This window comes from Sturnus vulgaris, chromosome 8, assembly GCF_052056855.1.
Source record: "Sturnus vulgaris isolate bStuVul1 chromosome 8, bStuVul1.hap1, whole genome shotgun sequence".
Taxonomy (NCBI): domain Eukaryota; kingdom Metazoa; phylum Chordata; class Aves; order Passeriformes; family Sturnidae; genus Sturnus; species Sturnus vulgaris.
Window position 1 is genome coordinate 10,301,715 of NC_142250.1, and position 23,647 is coordinate 10,325,361.

The 23,647-nt window shown below is 39.4% G+C and overlaps 1 long non-coding RNA gene across 2 annotated transcripts in view; it reads left to right on the plus strand.

Moving 5' to 3' along the window:
- Window positions 1-23,647, plus strand: part of LOC148222987 (uncharacterized) — a 421,765-nt gene that overhangs the window by 144,239 nt on the left and 253,879 nt on the right. The window lies entirely within an intron of this gene.

Consider the following 23,647-nt stretch of genomic DNA (forward strand, 5'->3'; position numbering starts at 1 on the left):
AAGGTGACTCAGGTCTAAAGGCCCTATCCCTGGAAAACAGTACTGGAAGGCAAAGCAAGGAAAAAAAAGCTATGAATGTAAATTGGCAAATATTTGATATATGAGATTCTGGTATTGTTGTCAAAATAGCTTGATAGCTACAGTAGCCACTGTTGCTCCATGTTTTAGCTTCAGCTCATTGGAGGAAATGTTTTAGGGAGAAAATGCCAAGGGGGTCGAAGTTGCCACATATGAAGGATAAACAAATGGGGGGTGGAGGGGCCAGGAATGAGGGACACAGGGTTATTTAACATGTGCTGACAGAACTAATATGGCATATGAAATCCACATTTCAGTACCTGTCCTGAAGCCTCTAGTTGCCATCAAGAATATACCTAGGACCTAATTTTTCTCTAGACATGCAGTGAAGACCAGAAGATGTGATTTCTCTAACAGTTCACACTGCCATAGTACTCCACTGCATTATTCATGTTTTCCTGACACATGAAACATTTGGTGTCAGGTCCAGAACATATTTCAATTTAAAAAAAAAAGAGTATTTGGAATGAGAGGGAGAGAGAGACAAAAAAAGGACATCAGGTCTCATGCAGAACTATCATTAGTTGTGTTGGTATAACTGGCAGTGTGACTAGAGATCTTGAATTCTTTAGAGAAATAAAACCAGAGCAGTTCACTTTTTGCTTCTTTGTTGTTCTTCTGTTGTTTGGCTTTTTAAGCTGCTGCTGAAGAGCTAAGGGTGTCCTTGAACTTCCATTCCTGACTATCAGGTTAAAATTCCTCCAGATGGGAGTGTTTTTCAGACTGACACTGGGTCTTTGGCTCCCAGCATCATCCTGACAGCATTGTTTTGTGCCACATTTCTGATGTTCTCCAACTTACTACCTTTACACAACACTTCAGCACATTCTTTATTTTCCTTTCTTCCTGACAAACCTTCCAACTCCCCTTTCTCTGTAGGCTTCAAAATTTAAGGCAGCACATTGCAACCTATATGATACCTCTCCATACCTTGCCCTAACAACTGGGCTCTTGAATGATATTTATCATTAATTTGGCCATTTGATTCTTCCCTGCTGAGCAGCTGTCAAATAAAAATTCTCATTTTACTGTGCATGTCTTTGAGTTGATGCAGATATTTGAGCACTTTCAGGAAATGCTTTAGTGTATTGATTTTATTGTCCATGACATGTTTTCTTTTCGGTGGTGAAAATGACATTCTGGGAGTAAGAGAGACCAAAACCTCTCAACTCTCCCCAGAACACCACATAAAACATTGAGCAATGCTAGTGGAAGTGTCCTCACATGAGTTCAGCCTTTCTGCTCATTCTAAATCTGAAGAGATCACTTTGACACAGGGCATTAAGCAGTTTCCTGTGGTGGTTTCTCAGTCCTTGGTCTCTGCAAATAGAGGTGAGAAATTCTGCAGCTGTGATTGTGTTTTGGAAGCTACAGACACTCTTTTTAAAGGAAATTCTGTAATTTCTCTACAGTTTTCTTTTAGGAGTACCTCACTTTCTCCACTCCATCCTAATGGATTTCATGAAAACTAATTAATGATAGAGTCTATTTTTTTTTCCAGTAATAGGAAGATATTAAAAAAGTCAAAGATAAATAATAGCTTTCTGGACTGTTGTGCTAAGGTCTGAACTGCCACCAGAGAAAGCAAAAGGAAGGTGTCCATGTTTTAGTAATGAAATTTTTGTCATTTTTTTGGTATCAAAACTGGACTGTGAGGTTTGGGATTTTTTGGTAATTCAACCAGTCCTCACTTTCTTCAGTATCTTTTGCGAATTTATTGTCAAAGTACATGGTACGCCACCAGAATACGGCATCTGCTTGGAATTTTATATTTTTATCTTCATTTTATTCCTGGGCTTAATTTTCCCAGAAAATTAGGGTAAGGTTCAATCTATGACCTTATTCTGAAGAGACATCTGTGTTTTAATACGAGTGAGGACTATTTTTTGCTCATGTTAACCAATTTGTGGTAGTGCAGTGCTTTGAAATTTGCAGGAAAGAAAGCAGAGTTTGCAATTTAGAGTAGTGATGTTAGGGATTAGCCCTTGTTGGATTTAAGTTGTTAAATCAGGTGAAGTCCACAGATCACCTGTTTTATCTCCTATTTCATTTGACTAATCTAACTCAGGTTGTTCTGTGCATGTATGGACAAGGAAGGAGAAGAAATGAAACAAGATGCAAAGGATTTTTGTATGTCTCCTATTGAGATTGTGGTTGAAAGCTTCTTCCTAATATTCTTGCAAGAACATTTTGTCTCCAAAGCCTGGCATGCTGCACAAGCATTATACTTTAAAGAAGAAAGACTCCATATTTTAAAAAACAAAATCAAAATATATTAACTGAACTATTTTAACTTAACATGAAATTTTGAAAAAATATAGAATGTGATAGTGAAGGTACTTCTCTGCAATTTGTCATGTGATATGAGTCTGAGAAACTGAGGCTTGCCTGGTGTCTTTTCTTCTATTGCAGCTTTTCTACCTTCTCTTCTGGACTTTTTAAATAATTTTTTTTTAATTCTTTTTTTTACCAAGTCTGCATAGACAGCTTGTGAATTGAAGAGTTTAATAGTCTAAAATCAGGTCCTCCAACATCTGCAGTTGTAGTTGAAGGACAAATCAGTTCTTTTTGGAGACTGGAGGGAGCAGGGACCACCATGCTGAGCACAGGGTTGAAATGTAGGAGTATCTTCAAAAAAGCAATTGAATGGCTTCCTGAATTCCCATTCCTGCTCTTTAAGCTTGCTGTGTCACATTGAGAGCCTTTCTCCTCCATCAGTTCATTGCCATGAGAATAAATGAGCTGCCACACACTGAGTACTCTGGGCTAAATCCTGCCTCTAGACGTCTGAAATTTCATTTGTGTCAATAGAAGTTTCATCCACGTGCATATCCGTGCATTTCTGTGCTGTGGTGTGGCATTTGCTTAACATTATGGATTCAGTAGATGGAGAATGGGAGGAGCTTTAATTTTTAAGGGAAAGTCATGTGTTAGACACCTGTAAGTAGGACATAGTTTCTACTTCTTACTTTTTAAATCACCACATGAATTAATGAAAGAAATAAATCCACAATCAAATTTATGAATCTCTATATATAAATGGATTGTTTTTACTGCAGTAAATTAGGTCAGATTTGTTTTGTGTTGCACATGCTTTTTAAAAACCCATGATGTTGCAGCTTTTTGTATTCACAACAGGCATCTGTAATACAGTAAAATGTATTAAATGCAGTATTGAGCATCAGAGGTAGCCAGGTGATTAGAGTTGGACTTTATAGAATCCAATCAGATGTTTTTGTTGACTTCATTAGAGATTTTTTTTAAATTATAGACATAGAAATAAACTGTTGCTATTTCATTATCATATTTTATGCTTCACTTCTACCACTGAAAATAAAAGGATCTATATCTACTTCCAAGAGTAAGCCTTTGAGAGAATGTGGATTTCTTCACAAGTATTAAATCTGTAAAAATATATTGTCTTTGCAACAAAGTAAAATCTCACTATCTAGACCACACAAAATAAAATCTACTATTACAACACTGTAAAAAAAATAAACTTTTCTAAAGGCTACTGGAGTTCCTGATATGAAAGCACTGTATTTGAGAAATAATAGATATCATGAAAAAGTAGATCAGTTTTAACAGAAGTAGCACTCAGTGAAAGATCAAGGGGGCTGGGGAGACGTTGGTGACAAATTTGTTGTGACAATGCTGTAATAAGATGTTTTCATTTGTACTGTGTTCCCTCCTTCCCCTGGCTACCAGAGCATAGTGGTTTTCAGTCTGGAAATGAAAACAAACCTTTCCATGATGGATCAAAACTTGGAGAGAATATTTCTATTTGCTTTTGGGTTTTTTTAGTATGTTTGGCTGAAAATGTCACCTACTCCAGTCTGAGAAAGTAAACTCCCCTGCACCAGACCCTGGCAGCAGACTTGTGACAAGGATGCTGAATGTGCTAAACCAACACCAAGATGATCTATAATACAAAGGTCAAAATAAACTTTACAGGGTAAATAGGAAGGATGACAAGTGCAGCTATTTCAGAAACTTTTAAAATGACTCAAAGCCTGCTGACTAAAATCAATGAGAGCCAAGACTGGGGCATCAAAGAAATGTGAAAGAAATGTTTCTTTCTGGACGTTCTTTTGCTCATCATGCTATTACTTTTAATTTTCTCCCTCCTTTATAGGTAGGGTATGACTGTTTGTTTGTTTTTAAAGTTCTTTTGTTCTTATTCCTTAGTTCTCCTCTTAAAAAGCAACAATTTGAGAACTGAATTGCTTCCAATCCATTGGACTGAAAGAAAATATTATCTGGTTACCCTATACTTTGAGATAAAATAGGTTTAGTATTGTTTTCATTTTAAACACAAAAGCTTGTTAAAGCTGTGTGAAGAAAATTGCAAACAGAAAATATTAGCAAATCCTCCTGAATAACAAGTATATCCCCCAACATTAATTTTTTTCAAGAAAAAAAGCTAAACAAATCTAATAAATTAATTGATAGCTTTAGTTACATCAATATATATTAGGGATAAACTGCCAAGAAAAAAGTTAATCAAGAAACAAACATTGCAATATTTATGCAACTATCCTCAGTATTAAAAACAAAAGGACAAACCCCAGAAAATGTGTGATGAGTAATGCAGTTATTTCTAAATGGAATTAGTTGTTATTTTAAGTTCTCTGTGTCACATCACAATGGTTTTTAGGATATGAAGTGACAGGAAGACCTGGAGGCCAGTCTCTCCCAGTGAGTGCCTGTCTGCTCCTCATGCTCTTAGTAAAGGTAGCAGGAGTTTCATCTGGGAAGTTCTTGCATAAACAGCCCTGGAGTTTTTTCGAGCTGGTTTGGTTTGAATCTATGATTTTGAAATTTTGGAGAAAATAGAGGTCGGAGAGGGTAAGATATCTCAAACCAGACGCTCAAAATGAAAGCAACATGTCTGAAATTAGGGAAAAGAATAATTTTCTGTACGTCTTGGCCAGTATTCCAAGGATGTACTTGAAGGACTTGGCAGTATCTTAAGTATCCATTAACACACTTCCCTTTCGGAATTACTACCACTAACCACTAAAAGGGTTCAGACTCAGGGGATGTATTCAGTGTACAGCTGCAGAAGCTGACACCAGGGCCACCACCTGAGCTCTTTTGGTGGCAGCACAGAGGTCAGCCTGTCACCTGACCTTGGTGGCCTTGGTGGCCTTGTAAATACTCACCTCCAGTCTTTAAAAAGGACATTGTAGCTGAGCTGTGGCAAACAGACAGGATGGCCAAAGCCACCTGTGCCTCCCTACAGGGACACAAACAGCTCTTTCCCTGTCTTTGTCACTGTCTGCTCTCTTTCACTGAACAAGGGAGGCAGCAGGAGAGAGAGGAGCTCTGAATTGCACACTGCTGGCCTGGAGACTGCCAGGTTTGCACCTGACCCAGTGACTCAGCCATGGTGGCCATTGAATATCCTTTATCAGTCGTGTGTTCAGCTTTAGGGCACAAACATCATTATTTATGCTATGGAGAAGGCTGTGTCACAGGAGCCACGTGTGAATTATTTCTGGAAATCAATGGTGACCTTTTGCAATGCAGCCATTGACAGTAGCCCTAGAACAGATGGATCTGTGGGGTGTTCTTTCTTTGCAAAGAGTGAGATATGCAGGTATATGGAATTTTTACGTCTTTATTTCTCCCTACTAGTCTGTATTTTCTGAACCAACACCCAATTTTCAAGATGTTTTCTGTTCCTCTGACCAACTTTCAAGTAACCAGGTCCTTGCTAAATACCTTATGATTTATTTGAGTGATATCAAAAGATATGCTCATGCCCAAAGTGCTAAGAAAAGTGTCAGGTGATTTCCATTATGCAACCTACCCTGTTTTGCGTGAGGAGAACAAGTATTCACAAAGACTTTATGAAAGTTAAGAGCTCTCAAACTGCCAAAACTACTTTCAGAGTTCAGAGTCTGATTCTGCCTCCTTTCTTGGAATTTTCTGACATCCACAGGTATTCCTTTGGAGTCTGCAATATTTCATGAGCTGGAACATCTTTCTCATCCATTTTCTGTCTCAGAAGTGAGGGTGGATGTGTCTCATTGATTCCATGCCCCGAGAGGAGGGTATGTTATCCAGAACTGCACCCATGCACAGGATGCACGCCCCATGCAGTATGCAGACAAGGTTTTAGCTGAAGCTGTAGATTTTCATCCCAGGGTGAAAGGCTAAGTTAAGTTTCCTGAAGAACTTGCAACACATTTGACTGATGTCACTGCTATTTTTCTTCCATGTGCTCAGGGACTATGAATTGCCATAATTTGTTCTAACATTAGCAACCCTCCAAATTCCTCTCCTCTGTGCTGTAAGTTCCAACACATTAATCACCCTGCTGTTAGATATTCTAGGGGAAAAGAACATGTTTTCATTTTATTTGCTCTTTTTGATATATGTCAAAAGTGTGCTTGTGTTTATTTTTTTTTCTACAAGGAAAGAAACCTTTTAGCTTTCATTCTTTTCTCTTACAGAAATCAGCAATGTCAAGTAAGGTCTTCCCTTTTTATGCTGATGTAGGTCCCTCATGATAAAAGTAAGATATGACTCATACATATGTTACTGCAGAAACATCTCTACACAAATAGGCTGAGGTAAAAGCACTCACTGGAAGCTTCTTTTATATGCTATGCAGTGTGTGTCCCGACTGAAAAACAGGCCAAGGTGTGAATGGGTCGTGTGCAGGGCTTTAGCTGAGTTTGATTTCTAGTGAAGCTCTGGCACTGGCTGCACTGCAGGGGCACTCCAGCACCCACACCACAGGCATTGACAAGAGATCCCACCCTAAACAGCTGCATCTGGCACGTAGGGTCTTACAGTGAAACAGGCAGCAAAGATGTGGCATAAATGTGCCCAAGTGGAGGAGCTGGAGAGAGCTGGGAAGGGAGAGGTTCAATGTCTGAGAGCACTGCAGTAGTCAGGAAACTGTGCAGCCCCTTCAGAGTGTTGACAAGGGAATGACAAGCTCAGAAAAAGTTGACTAACAACAATTTGACAGAATTTGTTTTTCACAGACCATTTTGTAATTTTAATTCCTCCTGAGACTCTTGTAATAGCCTAAAATATCTCAGTTATGATTTTACTTATCTCTGTAGTAAGCAAGGGATCAGGATATCAATGCTGACTTCCAGAGCAGTAATGGAACATCAGGGTCATCCCTGAAAAATTCTGTCCATAGGTAGATGGTTAGGTGCAACTCTAGACTTGTTCTATATCATTTTATCATGGTACAGTGACTAGAAATGTATCATAAAATATAGCCCTCCAGGCTACTCATGCTAAAAGTGACTAAATACTAATCATATCATTTTTCTGTCGGTGCATATCTAATGAGAACAGAGTACCAGTAATTATTGTATAAAGGGAAAAACATCTGTTGTGAATACAATATAGGAAAGATAAGTAGTTGAACTGTGTATTTGAGAGTGTTTCCAAGAACAATAAATGTACTATATGTATTCAAGCTTGAAATGTGTTGCTATGGTAGATATACTAATTACTAAAATAGCAGGACATGAGTGAAAAAAAGGCTTTAAAGTCCTTCTGATATTGTGAGGGGAAGCAGTGTGAGCACAGGGGGGATCTGTCTTTTTAAAGTAAATACGTACCTGAACGCATTTTGCTGGCACAGAGGCATTTTGAGATTATCTGGACTATTTACTGCTCCCTCCTCTGTATCTGCCTGATGCATAAGGGACTGTGAGGCAGGAGAACAGGGATAACATCTCCATACCTGTCCAATCAGTCTGTTTCCTTTGTTCCCTACCTCCTGGTCAGAGGGCTGTCTCCCACCCAGCATGGAGCAGAGCATTGCTCTCAAGGAAGTGCCCACTCTCCCATTTGACAGCAGGCAAAGCCGTTCTTTGTCACTGAGCTCTGCTGTATCTGCATATTAAATGAATGTTTGAGATTTGTTTTTGTGAGCCTCACAGTGACCATGCACTTTAAAAAAGAAATCTTTCACCTGAGTGTGTAAGCAGACAAGTTTCCTGACTCCTGAGGCATTACAAAATATTACTGGAGGAAAAAAGTAATCTGTCAGTATCTAGTTCCCTGGAAACCTCATGGTCAGTTCAGGTGCTTAGAGAAAATAGCTGTAATGGAAAACTTGGACATTTAAATGGTCATTAGAAATAACTCAGATGCCCCTGCAAAGCTCATAAGCCTTTGCACAGATGTTCTGAACTGAGAACTTGGTGCTAGAGGTACAATTTTCTCCCAAATTAAAATCAGCATCAGACCTCATCTTGAATGGCAATATAAGAAGAAAATAACAGTAAGATCTAGCTCAGCCATTCCTTCAGAGTTAAAGGACAGTTGGAGCAGCAGTCTAGGAACATCTGTGGGACAGCAGCAGAGCATTTCCTCAGTTGTTCACCTTTCCAACACATGCAGTTTAAATTTCTTTTGAATGATGCTAAGACATAAAAAGGCCCAAATACCACACAACATGTTGGTTTTATGTAATTCTGAGATCAGTGGAAGAAAAAAAAATACCAAGAGAAAATCCAGGAGAAAAATCTATTTTGTAGTCACAGAATTAAAACACAGATCTAGAACATTATTCCAGATTAAAAATACTTTTATACTTTACATAAAAAATATGTATACACATACAGAGTATGTCTGATGTCAAATATGTTAGCGATGCCCACCCAGCTTTTGTGGATGCAGAGGTGGTGTCCAAAATGTAAAATGACATTCAGTGAAATAAGTTTTGGGAAGGCAGAAAGAATGGCTTCACTTCATCTCTGGCTCTGAATCATAACGATGACGGTGTAATTGTCAATGAAAAAATTGCATTTCTATAGTTTTTCATTGCTGGATGCATATGCAGGAACAAGATTTCCTACAGCATGGGTTGCTTTTACTGTTCCATTCCCTTTCTCCCCACAGAAGCCCACTCCATGAGTTATGTTACCTATAGCAGGAAAGCATCAGGATGCTTCTTGGAATCCTGGACACTCATCTCTTTATCAATAACCACAAAATAACAAATCTACCTATGATCAAAATTCTTCTAATAATTAATGTTAACTTCTATAACATTTGCAAAATGGAAATTTATACGTAAAATTAATTTGAGGGTGAATCTAAGTTTTTATGGAAATAGCTTTCACAAATAATCAAATATTAAAACAGAGGAGAAGAGAAAAGATTAAGAAGAGAGAAAAGGAGAAAGAGAAAAGAACATATTTCTTGCAATTTTTCTTAAAGCTTTGCCATTTCAGCATATGACAGTCCATTCCTTCCTAGCCATATGTCTCAGGTATTTTCATATGAAGTTGACCTCTTATAAAACTGCACAGTATTTGTTCAATGATTATTCCCCTTTAAATACTGTTGTGGTTTCTGTGAACCTTCCATCCAGGTGGTTTATGAATATAATACTGTACTTTTATAAAAAGAAAGAGCTGCAAGCAGAACTCTGAAGAGACCTTATTCATGCACGGTGCAAGAGAAGGAACAGAAAGTCAATTAGCTCGCTGTAAAGATCTCAAGGAAAGCAATTTTAGGGGATAAATCCAGAATTGAAAGACTGGAGAGGAAGCGGACTGGGACTGGGTGATTAAAATTTATCAGGGAGGCTAGAGACCAGCAGTTATGTTCCATAACATACACCATCACCTCCCTAATCCACTGAACTCTAATAACCACAGCCATAAAAGGGCTGTTAATGGAGGCTAGTCAAATTGGATTGAAGAAACTTGGCCAGACCCCAAAGAGACTTGGTGCAGCACCCTTTCCATCAAAGTTTCTGATAGGAAAGCAGTAGCATAGCTGAATATTGTAGTAGTAGTTGGTTTTGGTGACTTTGACCCTTAATGCTTTGTTAGAAGTGCAGCTTCAGTGGTAGAAAATCACTGAATGGTGGGGAATGTTTAGCCAGTGAAAGAGAGTTGATATTTCAAACTCTAGAGAAAGAATGAATAGCTGGTCTTATCTCATTTTTCTCCTTGTGAAAGATAATGCTGGATTATTCCTACCACCAAAGGACGTGAGGATATTTGCTGTAGTAGATTACACTTCCTTTTCCTTCTTCCAGGTTCTCTGGGGAAATGAATGTGAAGCTTGCATTTTCATTTACTCTGCTGTTGACCTCAGTCTTATTTAGGCATTGCTTGGTTATTTTGTTTCTTTTAAGATACATTTCTCTTTCCCTGTCTCTAGTGTCTTGATGTACTTTTCCAAGTAAGTGGCTGTCGGAACGAGCTAATAGTGAGAGTCACAGATGGACAGGCTGCACTTTAGAGTTGGCAGATGGGGACTGGAGACAGGAAGATAAATCTCTTTCAGACTGCTGGGTTACTGGGGAGAGTTGATTAGGGGGTCTCTGAAGTAAACACACACTGCTAGGTGTGTGAGGAGCAGAGAGATGGAATGGTGGCTCCGGTGGAATTGAGAGGTGTACTCAGCTGCCAGAGTCACTGCTGTGGGCCAGTGGGCTGTGTGAGATGGCACAGAGCAGGCTGGCCAGGGGACCAAAGCTGCTGTGGTCACACTCTGCAAAAGCAAGCCATGGAATCTGAAAGCATCAGGGAACAGAGTCAGGGACTTAAGGACTTGGGAGACAGAGACATCCTGCTTTCAAACACACTCTGTCAATTCCTGCCTATTCACATTTATGTTTTCTTCCTTCTTGTGTGCAAGGAAAATATCCTACAAACAGGCAGAATGTCATTTAAATGTCACCACTTGCTGTCCTTTTGGCTTAAAAGGAAAATGAGAAGAAGGATTAATTATACCAGGGCTAGAGGTGGGAGTCCTTTGCCTTTCCTTTCCTCTTCAGTGTCAGCAGTAGAGCCCAGAGAGAGCTGTGGCTCGGGCTGAGGTGTGTCTGTTCCACAGACACACTGACACACCTGCAGACACGGTCCTTGGTAACACTGGCATCCCAGAAAAATCTCCTGCAGATAAGCAGGAGACCAATTTACTGGTCTGGTTCTTTTAATCCTGCTTCCCACCGATGCCTAGTGGCAGGGCTCAGGAAATATTATTTTTACCAAAGCTGAGGATTTTGTGCATATTATTGAACAGGCAAGAGTCAACGTCCAAAAAAGAAATTAAATAATTTACCCTCACGATTTGCAGAAGTCAGCCAACATGCAAAACTTTGTATTTTCAGAGCACACGAGAATATATCTCTGTTCTTTAATGGTGTTTTATATGTCCCTTACAAAATGCTACTTTCAGAAACATCATATATATTCCTTGGTAGTTGTGTTAATCAAGCAGTTTTCTAACCTTCTTTTAGGAAGATAGAAGACTGGAAATCATTTGTACAGATATTCAGTTTTTCTTATCTGTGAATAAGTCATGGCAATACAAGGGGATATGATGGGAATGCTTTTAACAGAGCTGTGTCTCTTCTACGGCATTGTTATAAAAGGAGGGAAGTCAGAAAATACCTACTTAGTATATGCATCATTGTGCTAATCCTTGCTTGTTTCCCACGTGATGGTCTCTTGTGATGTTTCAATTTGAAAAAAAAATGCAAAGCGGGAAGATTTTTCTTCTGAAGTTTTAAAATATAATTTGCATAGTCACAAGCCTCCCACTGAACATATTTAGTGGGTTGAGCTGCATTTCCTTCCCTCCTGTTCAGCTCCAATTTCCTTGCTTTAAAGTTCTCTGTTTCCTCCAACAGCAGCATGATCCATGGCCATGGGTTGGACTTTTTTCCTTGCCTGCATCAGTATTGACAGGCACATGCCTATTTTAAAAAAGGCACCTGTTCTTTTTAAAGCTGTGTCAAATCATGAGGCAGTTCTTAGTCACTTTCTTAGGGCACAGAAAAGCAAAGAGAAAAGTTGAACTCGATGAAGTGACCATTCCTGTTTCTGAGTCTCACAGTGAGGGTTGGTGCTTTGTTTGTCTTCCACAAAAAGAGGCAGAGGGTTGGATTTATTTGATATTTTCCCCTGCCACATAATGAAACCCTTAAATCGATAAAATGGAGAAATAAGTAGAAATTAAACTGAAAGAAAGATATAGATATGTAAGGCTAAAATAAATTCTTCGTTTTGTTTCTGCATTGGAGTGTGGTCAGACTTTGGCCTGAGCAGAAGAAATGCTCAGGAAGTTTGGACATGGAAAGACACCTAGGACAGACACCATGGGGTCTCCTGGCAATCCCTTGAGGGATGTGCCCCTCTGTGCAGGCTGAGATCCATATAAATGTATTTAATATGTATCGTTTGTTGTTTCTAAAATACAGAGCACAATGAGTCCTGCCAGGGATCTTTAGTCCCTGATCAAAGAGAAATTTCTTCATTATTATTAGTTAAGCATTACTTATCAGCTGAATATGCACAGTTTGTTAAAACAATTTTCATGTTCTAAAAGTAGATTCATTTTAAAGGGTTATCCCTTCAAAATCCCTTTCTTACCCTTTAGAGTCATCGTACTAAGGATAAAAGATTAGCAAAGACTCATGCCTGTCAAATATCCAAATGACAAATTAGCACATATGGATTTATTGACTTCATTTCACTAATAAAACCTGCTTTTGTGAGTAGCAGTTGTTTCAGCCCCTTGCTGGTGATTGGTATGTCATGTTCTGCTGACAATTCCAACCCTGGGACTCCTGGAGACCTCACCAGATCTTTGTTTTTGGCACAAGAAATTAATCTATTATTTCTATACAACTTCCAGGGAAATTATGATAATTCAAACTATCTTTGGTCCCTATGTGTAAACTTAAAATTTATCATTTTAATAAGAGTCAATTTTGAAGTTGCTGGAATCTTCAAATATAACATTTTTAGCTTCTGGTTTTAAAAGATTCACAACAGTAAGCTTTCTTATTTATTCTTGGAATATTATTTATTCTTTACATTGTCAAAAATAGAGGGTGAGCTGAGATTTGATGAAAAATCCAGAAGATGAGGGCAATCTAGAAAGACAAAGTGTGGAAGTATCTATGAGTGTGTTTTTGTGTCTCTTCACACATCTTGCAGAAATTAATAGAAAGGTACTGCCTTTGTACCCCACATAACACAAGTGCTTTCCAAAGATAAGGCAAGACTCTGGTAGTGTCAGAAAGGTTTTTTTAAGATAATGCAAACTTCCTCCAAATGTGCATTGGTGCATGAGCCTATCTATAGGGTAAGGACAGTCACCTAGAAATGTCAGGTTACTGTTCTTACAAGAAGGTAAAGTTTATTTTCAATGTGTATTTATGTACTTCCTAAAAAACCAATAACTTTATATTTTAATAGTAGGCTTTTCATTCTCAATAATTTAAATATTTAATGTCCTATCAAATTTTAGTTTCTTTTTAATAGCATAAACTACATAACATGCATAGTATAAGGTAAATATTTTTTTACTCTTGTATATCCAGAGACACGTTTTAAAATGTTTTCAAGCACACTTTTCAGGGAAATATGAATTGCACAGAATATAAATTTCCCTGATTACAACTCAGAACTCATCTAAACCCTTAAAGGGAGGGGAAGGTACATGGAGAAAATGTTGCACTCTGTACTGAACCTTAAATCAGACTAAGTGTTTGCAAGTGTATGTGTTCATATTGGCTTTCATGAATCCGAGGCCACATTTATAATTCCAGCTTTTTTTTAGGATGGTCCTAAAGCTAGATTGCACCTTATTTAAAAGCAGGGAACAAATTTCTAATAAGCAGCCTCTAAATAAGGATTGAGAGCAAAACAGTTGCCTGCCCACTTAAGTGAGGGCTGGGTCCCAGCTGGAGCTGGAAGGAAGGCGTGGTGTTTGCTGAGGATGGGAAATGGCTTCAGCAGGGACACTTTCCTCATCACTCCTACCTGAACTTCATGCACTGAGGGTTGGTAATCTTTCTGAACCAGTGACACGTGCTGTGTTCATCATCAGGAAACAGCTGTAAGTCACACAAGCAGTTTGCTCTTGTTGTTGTTTTGGAGTTTATTTATAGGATTTGTTGCTTGCTGTACAAACAAGCTGTATTGTTTGAGCTGCCGGTGGAGGAAAGGCAGATCACTCAAAGGTGCACACTTAGTCTCAAATGCTTTTTGATACGGTGACCTTAAAAGTTGCATGTGCCCTTCTTCAGTGTTGACAACATACAATTAAAGAGTTGCAAATGGAAACCTAACTGAAGATCTTGTCCTTTCGATATCTGTTCAGGATTTCCACTGGTGCCAAGTAAAATTGTATCTATCCTGTATGTAAAGCAGGATGCACAGGCTAAACAGTAATTATACATTTTATAAAGGAAGGCAAATTTCTGAAAAATCTAGGGGTTTCCCCCCATTATTTCCTTCTATATCTTCTGACAAGGTGCACTTGATTCTTCATGAAACAAATTTTCCTTTCTTCATTAATGCTCATGCTTGTCTGGAAAAGCCATCACTGCCAGGTGTGTGAGCCTGGGTTGTGTGATGATTAGTAGGAGGGTAATGAATCAGCTCGGGCTTTACATCAATGGGATAAATCATGGGCTCCAGCTGAATGTAAATAGTGTGTGTTGTTCTGTTTTATAGCATTCTACCAAAACCCCGTGCTTAGGAAAGAAAGATTTTGGTAATCCCCAAAGAGTAGGGATGGGAAAACTTAATGTTGGTTTGCTTGAAACAAAGTCTGAAAACTATTTTCACCAGATAAGTTTTGTAAAACCCTTTCTTGGTTCATGATCTTTTTCACTTCTAAATATGAATGCTATGTAAAGCTTTTTTTATATGGTGAGAAAGCATTTACTTTTTCTCCTAGACTTCATAAGGGAATAGTGTAAAAACAAACACAAATCAAACCTTTATATTTTCATAAAAGCTAGATTAAATTAAAGCTTCAAAAGTTTCAAGTTCTGCTCAGAAATTCTGATTTTTATTTACATTGCCTCTTTGTCACCTGGGAAACACTACTCTATGCAGAATAGCACAGTGGATATGTGGATCCCAATTGCAGCTCTTAAATTTCTCCTTTTCAAAACATCTCCCAGGACTTGCATATGTAGAGGGAAACTTTCCCTATGAGTATTTCAGTCCTTTTCTCCAACTTTTGTGTTTCCATTTGTTAACATTTCTTGTTAACAAAGGGGAAAAAATGACCTTGAAACGTGCATGTACATCTTGCTCCACAGTCACCTTCCTGTGATATAACAAAAACCTTTCCCCATAAGGCAATAAACTGCAGTATATGAGCAATACAGGCTCTTGTTGCTGATGCTGAAGTATTAGGTCTTTCCTGAGACACTGATGTAAGAGAATAGAGAGAGAGACACATATTTCGGCAAAGCAATAATTCAGCCCAGAATTTTAATATAAAGAACACCAAGGCAGTATCCTGTTATCTGAATTTTAATGACTGTATCTTTTTTATCCTGTCAGTTGTAGCAAGGATGTGAGAGGTTTCATGAAACATTAATGGCTCTAACTGCAGTCCTCTCCATTTCCCTTTTTCTCTCTTTTTTTTTGTTCTCCTGATGTGATGTAAAATATGGATTTGTGCAGTGGAACTGCTTTCCTCGCAGGGATGTATTGCTTGCTTGATCTTGCAGTGGTGATTGTGGTTCCTGTTTGGGCTGGGAGCCTCCACACAGGCTGCCTAGGGAGAGGGAGAGGGCTGGAGGTGTGTGGAGAGGAAGATCTTGCTGATGACAGATCATAAACAATTTTAAATACAGTCCATATTTCAGAGACTTTCCAATAAAAGGCGAGTTGGATGTTCTGCAGTAGCCTCAGTCTCATCTGTAGACTGCTTGTTGCTGGCTGGATGAACTGTTCAAAAGGCAAAAAAAGCCACAGGGAACGTCAGATCCTCTCCCCTCCTCAACCCCCAAGAAACAGGACTGAGAATGGGGTAGAGAGAGACTAAACCTGAGCAGTTTTCAGGGCTCATCGGGTGCAAGGGCACACCAAAGCCTGTGGACATTACTGCAAATGCCAGGCACTGCACTGGGGCTGCTGGGCAAAGTCCTGAAGGATAATGGATTCCTGCAGCAGCCAGTCTCTCACACCTAAAACCCATGCAAAGAGTTGCTGCCATTTGACTGAGTGCTCTCACATTATAACTTCAGGGGAGCACTGTAGGAAAACACACAGCTCTCAAGCCAAGTGAAGAAACCTAGAGGCAAACAAGCATAGCTTAGCACAGGCACAGAGACCAAGCATGTGCAGTGCTGAAAAAAGCAAATTCAGCACTCTGATCCACAAGATGTATAATAGGAAATGTTCCTATTTGTTCAGAGGAAGCCTGTTACAAACATAAATATGCATTGTGTGGTGCCATTATATAGTGACTATAACGTGCAGATGTAAGATGTAAGCCCTGGTGTGTTTATTTTCATCCCAAGACAGTATGACACCGACATGTTCAGTGAGAGGGTGTCACCACACCACTGTGACACGTGTCATGCTGTCTGCCATTCCCTGGGACTGGGATATTTGCTAGAAAATTTTCTGCCCTCCATGAACATCATCCTGAGAAACAAACCCACAGGCTTTGGGGTGCAGAGAGACCAACAGTGGCTGTCAGTCCCTGTGCTTCCTTCTCTCCTTGCCTCCCCATTCCTTAGGCAGCTCCATGAGCTGGGAATAGCCTGACCTCCAACAGTTTCCCTGTTGTTGTCTCTGGAAAATAGATGGCAAAAATATGGCTTACTCTTCCAGGAGCTGGAGAGCAGTTCCCTTCTCTCTGTTGGAGTTTGTGTCTGTCTGGAGGTGCTGGATGAATTGGGGATATCAGAGATATGCTGAGTGAGGCTGAGGCCTTCTACCATAAGAATATTTCAATTAAAGCAGAGGCCTGTGTGGAAAGGTGAACAGAGAAAGCATTATCTTCTTTGTTTTGTGTTTCAATAAGCAGTATTTCAGTTTTCTGTGATTTTCTGTTCTGGGAGCTGTGAGGAAGGTTGGAAATGTGCACTGGGTGTATCATGGCCTGTCTGCATTGCATGTATGATGGCCTCTGAGAAGGAGCTTGGGATTTTGTACAGTAAATAAAGCAATATTTAGTAACAGCACTTGTCTTTCAGCACTGAGTTTGGTTAACATGGGCATGCTGAACAGCTGGAGAAACAAATGGTGTGGCAATGTAGTGTGTGCTGTTCAGCCATGGACCAGTGGAGTCTGCTGCTGTTCACAGAGCCAAACTGATAAACGCAGGTGTTAATAGGTCTGATGCATATTTAGACTTCATCCATTAAAATGATCTATTTTGGAATAGGCTTGCAAATGAATAATCAAGTTACATTCTCTGTGGAACAGACTTGACTGCCAGTATACTGCAGAGTTTGATAAAAAGAACTGCAGAAAAGGTAAGGCCCAAAGAAAGTCGATGTGAAATAAAATTCAGTTCACTGTGACTATGCTAATTAAGGGAGCTTACCCATTTCACCATGATTAACTGAGATGCAGTGGTAGAACTCAATATATGTGGGAGTTCATTTAATTGTCTGTAGTTCTACCTTTTCATTTAACAAATGCTTCTTGATTTAAATGGAAATCTCTAATTGCAAAATGATCCCTGATGCAGCATGTCACAACAAATACATACATTCTGTTACAACAAGAAAACTGTCTGTTTATATTATTTTCACTATTGTCCCAGGCTTTCTTAATTCTTCCACTTTCCTTCATTCAGCATAAAGTTCACAGCATGTCTGTCTGAAACAACAACAACAACAAAATGGGATGCCTATTATCAATGAATCAGTGGCATTTACAAGTGGGATTTAAACAAATCTGCTGTAATAATGGTGGATAGTTTGTTTGAAATCTGAGTTTTCTTCCTGATAGAACCAGGAAAGGTTTTGATGAAATAAAAAAAGAAAAGGTGACATTTTGTGCTAGTTGACATCAATATGTTTCCCCGGACTCTAAAGAGATTCTCCTTATTGCAGAATCAGAGCCATCATTAGGAGATTAAGGGTTTATATGACAGGCAATTAATAGAAGGATGTTTGTGGGAGGAATGTCTGGTTTTTCTAGGGTAAAAATGGAGGGAGAATATGAAGGAAAGGAAGGGTAAAAGAGAAAAAGCCAGGTAAAAGGAAGGGAAAGATCCCCAGAAATGGAGTAGGTCAGTCTGAGGATTCCCATGCACTGCTATTTCTAGAAGGAGACTGGATTTGCATGCAGTGTAATGAACAGTAGAGGCACCCTGTGCCTGGCTTGGTCTGTCCCCATCAGTGCAGCAGCAGAAATCCTTGCCTTCAGCATTAATCGGGATTCACTGAAAGCAGTGCATGCAGGGGAAATGCTTCTGTTGCTGTAATATTCTTTGGGAAAACAGGAAGCACTTGTAATGGAAAATGTGCAATATGAGTGATAAAGAGGGTCACTGAGGTTCAGTCCTGCAGAAAAATTTTGTTTACATTTGTTGTCTAAGTATGAAGCAGGAGGGAGATAGTATTTCCCCTATGTCAAAGCTGATTGTTCTAGAAGTAATGTGAAAACCCTAAAGTTGGGGAAACACATTAAAAGGAAGGACATGACAGCCAAAGAATAGAACACAGATTAAGACAATACTTCCTGTCCCATTTATTAAATGCTATTTATAGTTTCAGGTAAGAATATACATGCAAGGCCTGATCATATATAGAAAATCACACTACACTAAAAAAATGGTTTTCTGATCCTATATAGGACTTTATTAATAACTGGCAGCTTTATCACAATATACATTAATTACATGTAGAGCTACATTTGCATAACACCACAGCTGCTGTTTAAAGTAAAACCACACTCAGATGTTTGCTAGATCTAAGCATTTTGTCTGGATTTCAGAAAATGTGCCTGTTAGAAGATTTAAGTAGACCATGAAATAAGACAATTTCCCTGCTGTTTTTGCCCATGTAATTCATTCAGCACAGGTGATGAGGCGATACCAAGTACCAAAGGAGTAATATTCTTTTGCCCTGCGGTTGCTGGGCAGTCTGTTTTCTCCACTTGGCATTAAGTTCACTGCAAAGGTACTACCCAATATGGTATATTCAGAATGTTCAAACAATGCAGGGAATTTTGGGAGTTTCTGTTTCACTCGGGTTTTTTTTCATTTTCTTCATTCTGCCAAATATCAAGTCCTCAAACAGGAAGATAATGACATATATATATAAAATTCCTATTTCATAGTGATGGAAGTTTCTTTGTCATAATTGCATAAACCTGTGAATTAATGTCCTGCCAGATGTGTAATATGTCAAATAATAGCTGGCTGTGGAGGCAGGAGGTGTCATTTGCCTCAGGACAGACAGACAGAGCAGAGCTCCAGGTCTGCCCACTATGAACCATTCCCAAGCTCGGTTTAGATGCTGTGGGGTGCCACATCCTGCATCTGTTCACACTGCTCTGCAGCACTGCCACTGCAGCCTGCACGTGAGGCAAGGCTTGCTTCCCAGATCATTGCCATCACTTTATGTCTATTTGGTGGAGCTCCTACTTCTTCCTGAGTTAGTGTGCTGAAATGTTGACTTTTCAGAAATTCCTGCCATGTGAATAAGTGCAAGAGTAGCAATAAAAACAGCAAGTGTTGAATGCATTCATTGCTTCCAACTCAGCTGCTGAGTATGCAATGCTGTTGTTTCTGACATACTGCTGTCTTGCATATTAAGTTTATATTTTTCTTTTCTTTGCACTAAGTTATTGTGTTTATGGAGTAGCTGGAGCCTCATTCACCATTGCACAGAAACTCTGAACAGAGCATTAGGTTTCAGGCAGGTTTTGAGTATGTTTGAAGATCTATCATCTTCATGCAGCCACTGTTCTCTGTGACAAATTCATGTTAAGTACTTGCCCTTAAGTGTTTCCATTGCTGGAGTCCAATTTCCAGAAAGTCATCTGTCCATTAAATACTAGTTGCAGTTTTTTGGTCTCATATCCCTTGTTCAATTTCTACTGAGAAACTAACTTCGGCTGAGTTGTTCCAGGTATAAATCAGTATAATAGAAGGCAGAATTTGTCCCTTCCCTTTTCAGCTAAATTGTGTGCTTTCAGTGTCTGGAAAACTATAATCTTCCCTCTTTCTGACTTGTTTGATGCTTACCAGAATTCCCTGAAATCTACTACAGAGATTAAATAATCCACCTTACTTGCTGCCTAAGTGATGTAATACCACATCTTTAAATCCTTGCACTGCTGTCCAGCTTGCTACTTCAACAATTTGCTGTTTAAATTCTCCTTTTGCAGGTGAAATACCTGTAAAACTGTAGCTTAAAAAACATGTAGGGATAGGTGCTCTCCTCAAAGACTGAACACCTTTGCTCCTGTTTGTCTCTTGCCTTTCATTTTTGCTTTCTAAGTAATGTACTTTTCTGTCCAACCCTTGCACATTATTCATCCATCTCACCTCATTTTCAAGACCTTCTCCTGAGCTTGGAATTCCCCCTCGGCCAGAACAGTCTACCACCACTTTTTCCTCTAAGACCATCAGTATTTAGTGACTATGTTTCCCCTGCTGATCAGAAGTTCAAAATTTTTGTCCAACTTGCCTATCTCATATTAACCTGAAAACCTAACTATCAAATGTCAGCTTCCTTTTGAGTCAGCTGGTAGAAACTGATCTAATAGGCTGGAAAGTATGGTGCCTGGTGTCCTGGGCATGTGCACTGTATTCCTTTGTGCTAATACAAATGGAATGGGATGAATACAGAGCTCCTGAAAGTGAGATATTATTTGGGTCCCAAGTAAAATGTGCTCCGGGGTGTGTTCCACAGGAGAATGTGGAATATTCCATGCTCCACTCCCTGGGGCTGTGTGGCACTGTAAACAGGCAGCAGTTGTATGTCTGAATTTATGCCAGAAGTAGGTTAACTGCAAGGAGAGACGAGATCAACCCCAGTTAATCCCAGGTCCTGAAGCAGCAGCTCTCACTTTCTTAAAGTGAAAATTTGCTGTGCATAAGACATAATCTCTGTGTTAAAGATGGTATTTATGTTGAATATAAGTGATGATAAGCCTTGTGAATATATGGCAGAGTTCCAGGGTGGCACCAGGCTGTTCTTGCTCTAGGAATCAGGAGGGTTGGCAGAACGCAGTGCAGGGCAGATATTTGCTCTTGTTGTATGCACAAGAGCCACCCAATATTGTTCCACGTATTCTCATTTACTAATGCCTATCCTACAGTGAATGGAAATGACTCTGCCTTTCTCACCAAGTAACCACACAAACCAAGCAAACTAAAATTAAAATCCTGATGGAATCTGTGTAATGATGCAACAGGGTCAATTAATGAAACCACATAGATTCCTGGGCTTGCCTAAAACTCACCCAAATTTCACAGGTGTTTACAGCAAGAAAGTTTCCTTGATCTGGGTTCAGATTAGGGTTTAGGTTCCCCTACCTTATGAATTTTCTCATTTCAGAGAAAGCTATTGGAGAAGATCAGATATTTTTTAATTCCTTTTTTACTAAAGGTTTTGGAGTACAGAAAAATAACCTGTACCCACTTCTGCCTAGTTCTTTATTATTTCAGTCATTTAAGCAGCTATTCTTAGGTTCAAGCAAACAAAGCTTTCCTGTTTTCCATAGTTGCATAATTAATCTGTAAGAACTTTGACATTTCAAAGAATGCGCTGTTCCTAGCCTTTGCTGCTATCTGCATATTTCTCTCTAGATTTCTGGCCTGATATTTACACTTAATGAATGAACATGAACTCAGACTCCTGAGGTCTGATCAGGTTTTTTGTGACTGTCTAAGCCACAGAGGACAAACTTTTAGGTGTTGTTTCTTTATTAATATCAAATCTGCTCCAAATTGCAGTAGTGAAGAATTTGCTGGATCCCTTAGAAGCTGTGAACAGTTCAGGATTTGGGCCTCTTGGCTGCAATAGCAACAGGAAAATTTCCATTCTGGTATTGTCTGTCATGCTTCAAACTGGTGTAAATTTTGTTACAGCACAAAACTTTACACTTTGTGTAAACTTGTGAGGACCATGGGTGAAAGAACAATGAGACAAAGCTGAGCGTTTCTAGGCCCATACAATGAAAGAAATCACCGTTGTACATCTCACAATGTGTGGTTTTATTGGCAGATGACTCAGAAGTGGAGAAGTTTACTTTTGATGACCTCTCTTGTTTTTTTCATGGTAGTATGAAGACTGGTACTGCCACCCCAGGGCATGTGGTACAGAAATAGAATCACATTCCCCTGGTCTGTTGAAAGTGCAAAGAAAAAAATGAGTGTAGTATATTGTTTTTTTTTCTTTCTATCTTATTTCCCTTTTATTTTTTTTTTAATATTCTGGTATGCTAAAGAGAATTGTGTATGTATCTCTCTGAAGAGCAGTTGTTCAAGAACACTGTTTGCTACCAGAAGTCCACTGGAAAATTGCAAAGAGTTGCCCCATGCCCCATGAAATTCAGTCCCCAGGTACCCACTGGGAAAGAAGATACTGTGTAAGTCAGGGCAAGAATCCAGTGAGACATCACCCAGACTGCAAAACCTTGGATGGTAATTATATAAATACTGAGTATTAATTACATAATATAAGATATTGCACTTCCTGGTTAAACTTGGATTCAGCATGTGTAGCTGAAGAGGTAAGTTACCTCAGCATTTATTATCTATTTATTTAGGCAGCACTACTTCCCTCACTTCTTCCCTGGATCTCTGTATGGCTGTGTTCCACTCAGAATAAAAACAACAGCCTCCTTGAGGTTATTCCTGTAACTGTGGGTCTGCAAGCAACAGAGGTGATTGACATTAACTTCAGTGATATTTGGACCTAGCACAGGAAGAGCTGCAGGAAATCCCAGGAATGCCAGGCTTTAACATGCTGGGTAGTACTGCCTGGTGGTCAGCTAACAATGAGGTGGACTGTACTTGTTAGAGGAAACATTTTCTTAATGGCAGAAAAATTCCCTTTGGACACCTTAGTAAATCATCCCCTTGGAGACTTCACTGCAGCTACAAGTACCATCTCCTCCCATCTGGCCACCACCTGTGGGCTCTGCTCTGTCCTGCTGCATTCCCAAAGTTTTCCGTGGCACCACACCAGCCCAGCTGTTGGCATGAGCAGAAGGGAGCTGCTCAGCAGCAGCTGGCAAGGGCATCCCAGCAGCCCAGACCTCACCTGCTACCAGACACGGAGCCCACTGATCCAGAAAGTGCTGGCATTTCAAGGTTAAGTGCAAAATCTGGAGATGTGAAGTGGGAAGGCCATTCCTGTGTTCACAGAGAGTGTGCCTAATATGTATCTAAATTGCTAAATATGGACAACTTCTCCTCAGTAAGTAATGCTGCATGGATGGAGTGCTGAAAATGTTATTTATGGATAAGAAATAATGGATAAGTGTTTGACAATAAGCCTGTGTGTGTGTGTGTGTGTGTGTGTGTAGATGCTGGTGTTGAATTATCAGTGAAAACAGTCCTTTAAATAATACGTGAGTGTATTTCATTGAGATCATGTGTGATTTCATGCCCTGGTAGCTCCACAGAAGGCAATGGTGTGGTGTATGCTACGAGGATAAAACCAAAACATTAAGCTTAATCTATTCATAAAATCAGGGGAAAAATGCTAACTCATTCACTTTGGTCTCTGTATGAAAACCTTCTGTCTGTCCTGTAAAGACATATACATAGACTCTTCCAGGGCAGAAAAACTGGAATTAAAAATGGCAAGAACTATTGTTAAACACAAAACTGC